This window comes from Salmo salar, chromosome 14 (genome assembly GCF_965601325.2).
Source record: "Salmo salar chromosome 14, fSalSal1, whole genome shotgun sequence".
Classification (NCBI taxonomy): domain Eukaryota; kingdom Metazoa; phylum Chordata; class Actinopteri; order Salmoniformes; family Salmonidae; genus Salmo; species Salmo salar.
The window spans coordinates 43880438-43889441 of NC_138304.1; the positions used below are offsets into that span (position 1 = coordinate 43880438).

At 43.6% G+C, this 9004-nt stretch overlaps 1 long non-coding RNA gene across 1 annotated transcript; it reads right to left on the reverse strand.

Moving 5' to 3' along the window:
* Nucleotides 1–1938: 1938 nt before the first annotated feature.
* Nucleotides 1939–8778, reverse strand: LOC145860352 (uncharacterized). The gene is made up of 2 exons (XR_014380381.1): nt 8429–8778; nt 1939–2170 (listed from the first exon to the last, which is right to left on the reverse strand). It is a non-coding gene; the product is annotated as an uncharacterized LOC145860352 (long non-coding RNA).
* Nucleotides 8779–9004: the final 226 nt, after the last annotated feature.

A 9004-nucleotide genomic window follows, 5' to 3' on the forward strand; every position in this document is an offset into this window, starting at 1 on the left:
CTCCTACACATGGTTAGCAGATGTTATTGGTCTCCTACACATGGTTAGCAGATGTTATTGGTCACCTACACATGGTTAGCAGATGTTAATGGCCACCTACACATGGTTAGCAGATGTTATTGGTCTCCTACACATGGTTAGCAGATGTTATTGGTCTCCTACACATGGTTAGCAGATGTTATTGGTCTCCTACACATGGTTAGCAGATGTTATTGGTCTCCTACACATGGTTAGCAGATGTTATTGGTCTCCTACACATGGTTAGCAGATGTTATTGGTCTCCTACACATGGTTAGCAGATGTTATTGGTCTCCTACACATGGTTAGCAGATGTTATTGGTCTCCTACACATGGTTAGCAGATGTTATTGGTCTCCTACACATGGTTAGCAGATGTTATTGGTCTCCTACACATGGTTAGCAGATGTTAATGGCCACCTACACATGGTTAGCAGATGTTATTGGTCTCCTACACATGGTTAGCAGATGTTAATGGCCACCTACACATGGTTAGCAGATGTTATTGGTCACCTACACATGGTTAGCAGATGTTAATGCGAGTGCAGCGAAATGCTTGTGCTTCTAGTTCCCGACAGTCCAGTAATATCTAACAATTCCACAACAAATACCTAATACACACAAATCTAAGTAAGGAATGGAATAATAATATATAAATATGTGGATGATCAATGTCAGTGGGGCATAGGCTAAGATGCAATAGATAGAATAGAATGACAGTATAGAATAGATAGTATAGATATAATAGAATAAATAGTATAGAATAGATAGAATAGAATATAATTATAGTATAGAATAGATAGTATAGAATGATAGAGTAGAATTATAGTATAGATAGAATAGGTAGTATAGAATAGATAGTATAGATAGTATAGAATAGGTAGTATAGAATACAGTATCTTGTCAGGTAGGTTGGAGTGACGGAGCATCCTGATACATTTCAATGTCATGTCTTCAATCGTATCCATTATAAAACTCTATGGCATTGTAATAGTTATTTAAACACCCAAAAATACAACTGATTTAATTGGATAGTTCAATCCAAAACCAAAGTCTGTGAAATGTTTTGAGGTGGCAGCTTGGTAGCCTGAAGGTTAGATAGACTGGCCAGCAACCTGAGGGTTGTCGGTTAACCGGAAGCTGAGCAGGGGTTGTGTCCATATTCCAATCTATTCTGTAAACCCTAAATCCATTAGTACAAATCTGCAGGCCTCAATCCAGAATAAACGGGAAAGATCTGCACCATATAATTCCATGAAAATAGATTCAGGCTTGAACTATCCCTCCAATGCATCATGACGACAGCTAGCACCACAGCTATAACAGATAGGGGATCAGAGGTGAATGGGTCTATCTGGGGAGATAACCAGGGAAGGGGGACCAGGCAACAGCCACAGCGCCACTTAGGTCTAAAAACAATCTCTCCATACACCCCAGGACCCACCACCATCGCCTAGCAACCGGCGAACTCCACACAGAACCTACTGCATTTCCCGGACTGGCTAGTCCCGCCAGGCATAATTATATCTCTCTCTTTAGCCAATCACATTGCGCCATGCACCATAAATAACACACGACTCCTCTACTGAGCCCAAACGTCAACAAACACTTTCTCCAGTCAACAGAGAGAAGAGGAGGAGAAAGAAGAGGAGAGAAAGAGAGACAAGAAAAACAGATAGCCTATGATTACTGCATCATAATGATGCAGAGGCGATGATAAGTAGGGGTGAGGCCTGAAAAACATTGGCAGTAGAAACTAAAGTCCATGCTAGCATAATGGCCTTATACTGTAAGTCATTATTTGAAAACACAAATGCATAAAGATGAGCCAACATACATTTTCAGGGTTTCAAAACATTCACAGTGTCACGTGGAGCGGAACAGGTGAACCCAAGAGCAGACTCAGACGAGGAGACTGGGATGAAGTAACCAGGTATTTATTGAAACATGGGGGGAAGATTGAGTGCAGGCCAGGGGAAGCTCGGGCGGGTTGCTGGAAATCAGATGCGGAGGCTGAGTCTGGAGCGAGAGGTGTGGGGACAGGGTAAGCAGGTCCGGAGGGGAATCCAAGGTAGTGTAGAGTGGGGAATCCAGGACAGAGTAGCAGGACTGACGAGAAGTCGGACTGGAGACAGGGACCAGAGTCAGCAGAACTGTAGCGGAGAGGAAAACAGCGTCAGGCAAGGAAAAACAGACACAACAGGAACAAACGGTTATAAACATGGACGCACACCTGTCTCAGCCCACACAATCACACACACACACACACACACACACACACACACACACACACACACACACACACACACACACACACGCACACACACAGAGAGAGAGAGGGAAAGGGAAAAAGCACTGGGGGAGTGGCGGCAGGTCAAGGAGACACCGGATGAGCACTAGAGGGCGTGGCGGGAGCAGATGTGACACACTGGCGGCGATTAGAAAACAGCTTATGAGGCCTTGAAACCATGACAACAATGCTTTATAGTTAATGGTTTTCATTGGCAGTAGAATTGCCTTATATGCCAGATCTTCTATGTATCAAATGTTCTGAGAAATGATCCCTCGACCCTTTGGGAACTATCTTTAGATTTTACGATCGATATTGAATTTCCACCCCAAGACATTTTCATCAGAGTGATCTACGGTGTCACTGTTGACGGGGCAAGAAGTTACGGCCACAATTACTATCACTTCACAACATCACATGGGTTAAAGCTCGAGTTGCTGGAGACATTTATTGCTGGAGAAATATTTAGCTAAAGATGTTGTCTGGGTGCTGAAAGATAAGAGTTAGTGAAGTGTACAGGTATATGTGTAATAATGTGTAATGTGTAATAATGCCTTTCCAAAGATTCCAAAGCCCAGCTTATCATTTCAGGGCGTTGGCATCTCAATACGTCATCTGACCACTGTTTTTCCTGTGCACATTTCCGAAGTGAATCCATTTTTAGGCTACAGTCTAGGCCGCAACGTTCTTCAGTACTGAACCTGGAGATCCATTGGGCGTGCAGGCTTTTGTTCCAACATTACACTAACATCCCTCAAATCAACTAATCATAAAGCCCTTGATTAGTTCAATCTGATTAGTTCAATCTGATTGATTAGTGTTGGGTTGGAGCAAAAACCTGCAGGCCTACCAGGAATTAAGTTCACTGATCTAGGCACTAGGGTCATTACATTCTTGATGCAGCCATAACATTACGTTACAGTACACACGTGACACTGATGTCACATGATCCTGTAGCTACAGCAGCCACACTGAAATACCTGTGAGTGATCGGGAGGGATGGTGACTGGTGTGATCAGTGATCAGGAGGAGGGATGGTGACTGGTGTGATCAGTGATCAGGAGTGATGGTGACTAGTGTGATCAGTGATCAGGAGGAGGGATGGTGACTGGTGTGATCAGTGATCAGGAGTGATGGTGACTGGTGTGATCAGTGATCATGAGGAGGGATGGTGACTGGTGTGATCAGTGATCAGGAGGAGGGATGGTGACTGGTGTGATCAGTGATCATGAGGAGGGATGGTGACTGGTGTGATCAGTGATCAGGAGGAGGGGATGGGTGACTGGTGTGATCAGTGATCCGGAGGGAGGGGGTGGTGACTGGTGTGATCAGTGATCCGGAGGAGGGGATGGTGACTGGTGTGATCAGTGATCAGGAGGAGGGATGGTGACTGGTGTGATCAGTGATCAGGAGGAGGGATGGTGACTGGTGTGATCAGTGATCAGGAGGAGGGATGGTGACTGGTGTGATCAGTGATCAGGAGGAGGGGGTGGTGACGGGGGCGTGTGAGTCAGTGATCAGGAGGAGTGATGGTGGCTGGTGTGATCAGTGATCAGGAGGAGTGATGGTGACTGGTGTGATCAGTGATCATGAGGAGGGATGGTGACTGGTGTGATCAGTGATCAGGAGGAGAGATGGTGACTGGTGTGATCAGTGCACCGAGATGCCGTTTGGCAGTTATCAGATAATAAAGTGGAAAGGGGGATAACTAGTCATTTGTACAACTGAATGCATTCAACAGAAAAGTTGTCTTTTGGATTTAACCCTCTGAATCAGAGAGGTGCAGGGGGCTTCCTTAACCGACATCCATGTGATCGGCACCCGGAGAACAGTTGTTGTTTGGGGTCAACTGCCTTTCTCAGGAGAAGAATGACATATTTTTACTTTATTGGCTCAAGGATTAGATCTAGCAACCTTTCGGTTACTGGCCCAATGCTCCTACCCGTCGCTTGTCCTACATATCTCTGCTGCCTTACTCCTCCCTCTCTCTTTCATTGGGCCGCTCACACACGTCAAGGTGCCACTTTCTGGACCCCAATGTGATGTTACTCTGACTCAAACCACGCCTGTCACTTTGTTCTGTTGATGTTATTCTGTTCTGAGCCCCAACCCGTTGCTATAGAAGGCATGGTAATGCATCGGCCCTTTGCTATAGAAGGCATGGTAATGGTTCGGCCCGTTGCTATAGAAGGCATGGTAATGGATCGGCCCGTTGCTATAGAAGGCATCAATTTAAATGATCCTGTGACTGATATTTGGTGTTCTCAACTCTATTGATCAGTGGAGGCTCCTCAGAGAAGGAAGGGGAGGACCATCCTACTCAGTGAATTTCAGAAGAATAAAATAGTGAAACGGTAAAAAAAGGTATCCTTTTTAGATAAAACTATAGTAAATATATTCACGTCACCAAGTAAATGATTAAAACACACTGTTTTGCTGTAGTGAAGCAGGTTGAGAGCTTCAAGTTCCTTGGCGTCCACTTCACCAACAAACTAACATGGTCCAAGCACACCAAGACAGTCGTGAAGAGGGCACGACAAAACCTATTCCTCCTCAGGAGACAGAAAAGATTTGGCATGGGTCCTGAGATCGTCAAAAGGTTCTACAGATGCACCATCGAGAGCATCCTGACGGGTTGCATCACCGGCTGGTATGGCAACTGCTTGACCTCCGACCGCAAGGCACTACAGAGGGTAGTGCGTACGGCCCAGTACATCACTGGGGCCAAGCTTCCTGCCATCCAGGACCTCTATACAAGGCGGTGTCAAAAATTGTCAAAGACTCCAGCCACCCTTGTCATAGACTGTTCTCTCTGCTACCGCACGGCAAGCGGTACCGGAGCGCCAAGTCTAGGTGCAAGAGGCTTCTAAACAGTTAATTTTGCCTACTCAAAAACCTGACTCAAACAGTGAGGGATGTTATTTACATTAGCTAGCTGGCTAAGGCTATCCAACTCGGCAACTCTTCCAAGACAAGGTAAGCTTTCGTTTTTATTCATTCATTTCCACCGGGGACCAATGGTGTAGCTGCTAAACTGCTTGCTGTATACTGTACTGCATGATTGCACACGCATTAGTTCTAGTTTGATGAGTTTAATGTTAATATGGTGACAACGATGTAGGCTGTGCAGTGGTTAGCAGTTATGGTATAAAGGTTTGGCTTAGAGAGTTTTTTTGCCTGGTCACAGACAGCTGTTGTGTTGTGCACTGAACTCCACAAGCGAAGGGAAATGGTGAGAAGAGGAGAGCGCGTAGATCCATGCTAGCATTGTGCTAAAGGCTAATTAGCAATGACTCACAAAATTATTTCTAACTTCCTTCATACTGGACAAAGAGACAAAACTTTTTTTTGTATTTGCTACATATAGGTCTACTAATACAGGACTAGTACTAGTAAGTCCCAGTGCATTACTTTTGTGCGAAATATATATATTATTATTATTATGTATTTTTTTATTCCGATTTTTCAGGGGGTGCTGCAGCACCCTCACCACCCCTACTTTACATACAGTTGAAGCCGGAAGTGTACAGACACTTAGGTTGGAGTCATTAAAACTTGTTTTTCAACCACTCCACAAATTTCTTGTTAAGAAACTATAGTTTTGGCAAGTCGGTTAGGACATCTACTTCGTGCATGACACAAGTAATTTTACCAACAATTGTTTGCAGACAGATTATTTCACTTAGAATTCACTGTATCACAATTCCAGTGGGCCAGAAGTTTACATATACTAAGTTGACTGTGCCTTTAAACAGCTTGGAAAATTCCAGAAAATGATGTCATGGCTTTAGAAGCTTCTGATAGGCTAATTGACATCATTTGAGTCAATTGGAGGTGTACCTGTGGATGTATTTCAAGTGCCTCTTTGCTTGACATCATCAAAAGAAATCAGCCAAGACCTCAGAAAGAAAATTGTAGACCTCCACAAGTCTGATTCATCCTTGGGAACAATTTCCAAACGCCTGAAGGTACCACGTTCATCTGCACAAACAATAGTACGCAAGTATAAACACCATGGGACCACACAGCCGTCATACCGCTCAGGAAGGAGATGCGTTCTGTCTCTTAGAGATGAACGTACTTTGGTGCGAAAAGTGCAAATCAATCCCAGAACAACAGCAAAGGACCTTGTGAAGATGCTGGAGGAAACAGGTACAAAAGTATCTATATCCACAGTAAAACAAGTCTTATATCAACATAACCTGAAAGGCCGCTCAGCAAGGAAGAAGCCACTGCTCCAAAACCGCCATAAAAAAGCCAGACTACGGATTGCAATAGCACATGGGGACAAAGATCGTACTTTTTGAAGAAATGTCCTCTTGTCTGATGAAACAAAAATAGAACTGTTTGGCCATAATGACCATCATTATGTTTGGAGGATAAAGGGGAGGCTTACAAGCCAAAGAACACCATCCCAACCGTGAAACACGGGGGTGGCAGCATCATGTTGTGGGGGTGCTTTGCTGCAGGAGGGACTGGTGCACGTCACAAAATAGATGCCAACATGAGGAAGGAAAATTATGTGGATATATTGAAGCAACATCTCAAGACATCAGTCAGGAAGTTAAAGCTTGGTCGCAAATGGGTCTTCCAAATGGACAATGACCCCAAGCATACTTCCAAAGTTGTGGCAAAATGGCTTAAGGACAACAAAGACAAGGTATTGGAGTGGCCATCACAAAGCCCTGACCTCAATCATATAGAAAATGTGTGGGTATAACTGAAAAAGCTTGTGCGAGGAAGGAGGGCTAGAAACCTGACTCAGTTACACCAGCTCTGTCAGGAGGAATGGGCCAAAATTCACCCAACTTATTGTGGCAAGCTTCCCGAAACATTTGACCCAAGTTAAACAATTTAAAGGCAATGCTACCAAATACATTTCAGTCATTTAGCAGACACTCTTATCCAGAGCAACTTACAGTAGTGAATGCATACATTTCATACATTTTTTTTCCTCCGTACTGGTCCCTCGTGGGAATCGAACCCACAACCCTGGCGTTGCAAACACCATGCTCTACCAACTGAGCCACACAGGACTACTTAAATACTAATTGAGTGTATGTAAACTTCTGACCCACTGGGAATGTGATGAAAGAAATAAAAGCTGAAATAAATCATTCTCTCTACTATTATTCTGACATTTCACATTCTTAAAATAAAGTGGTGATCCTAACTTACCTAAGACATGGAATTTTTACAAGGATTAAATGTCAGGAATTGTGAAAAACTGAGTTTAAATGTATTTGGCTAAGGTGTACGTAAACTTCTGACTTCAACTGTATATATGTTTGTAGGTTAGGTTGTAGCGACCTTATGATGGGTATAGGGCAAATTCAAGTATCATGTAGTAGCCTAAACCTATCATTGTTACATTGAGCTGGGTAAATGGCATATGAATGACAGTCATCACATATGCTGTAATAGAAAGAAGGCCATGCTCATAAAAAATGTATTGTCCCGCCATCGACCGCCACTGCTATTGATGTACTAGGTCTACTTAAGTTATATAAGAACTATGCATGCATTCTCTGTATCAACCCCTGTGAATGAAAGTAAACAAAGATATGTATTTGACTTTCACAGTAGCTCCCTAGAATTGACAACACAGAAGGCCAGGTTCAGAGAGAAACTCATGGCCATTAAACAGAGGACAAGCTGACAAATACATCTCATCCCTGTTTCACTGAATATATCCCTGGATATATTTTCTCAGTAGCCAATGTGGAATATAAACTGTTTCAAGGTCAACACCATTATGGGATTCATTTCCTCCAATATTGTGCTGTTGGCACATAGACAAAAGTGACTTGCTAAAATGATGAAACAGGGATACGGTAGTCAGCAGCGTTTGTTTTCCTGACCTTCCATAATGTCAGCGCTTTTTGCATCAGTGCCCATGCACCGTGGATAACGTTGGGCCAACGTAGCATAAATCAACGGCAGCAGCAGTGCACCTATCAGCATTACTGAAAAAACTACAGGTAGCCTGTGACTTGTTCTGCCTTCACCACAACGTGCACCCGCCGTTTACCGTTAACTTTAACAACAAAAACACATACCACTTATAAAAGGGGAAAACGTTTGTTCTATAATCTTTGCACATACTTTTCATGTCTCTTACCTGTCCTGAGTTCGACATTTGTATGCTTCTTCAGCGAACGACAGCAGATTTAGATTGCCAGCTAGGCTGCCAAAGAATAGCACGCGACACTGACATCTGTAGGTTGATTTTGGTACTTCCGTTTTTAATTAAGGACTCAACATTTTAAATGATGTACAGAACTGCGGGAAGCAGGGCTGTCGAGGGTGCTGCAGAAGCCCCTAAAAAATCGAAGAAGAAAAATACCAGGAAATAAAAATATGTCTATATAAAAAAAATCCCAAAAAGTTGTGCACTGGGCCTTTACTAGTCCTGTATTAGCAGAACGATTTAGCCTTTATCTACAGATGCTTTCAGACTTCAGTGGTTAACTTCCTGTGTTTACTCAACACCATGACACAGTTAGAGGAAGGAAGTCAGTCTATCTGTCAGTTGCTGTAAGGGTTGTTATCAGCAAGCAAACAGCAGCTGAGACACTGTTTTGTGGAATGGGAGGAACGCAGATTACAGGCTACAGCGGTGGTTCCCAACCTTTTTCGATGACTGTACCACCAACTGAATTTTGCTCTGCCAGGAGTACCCCTGAAGTACCCCCTC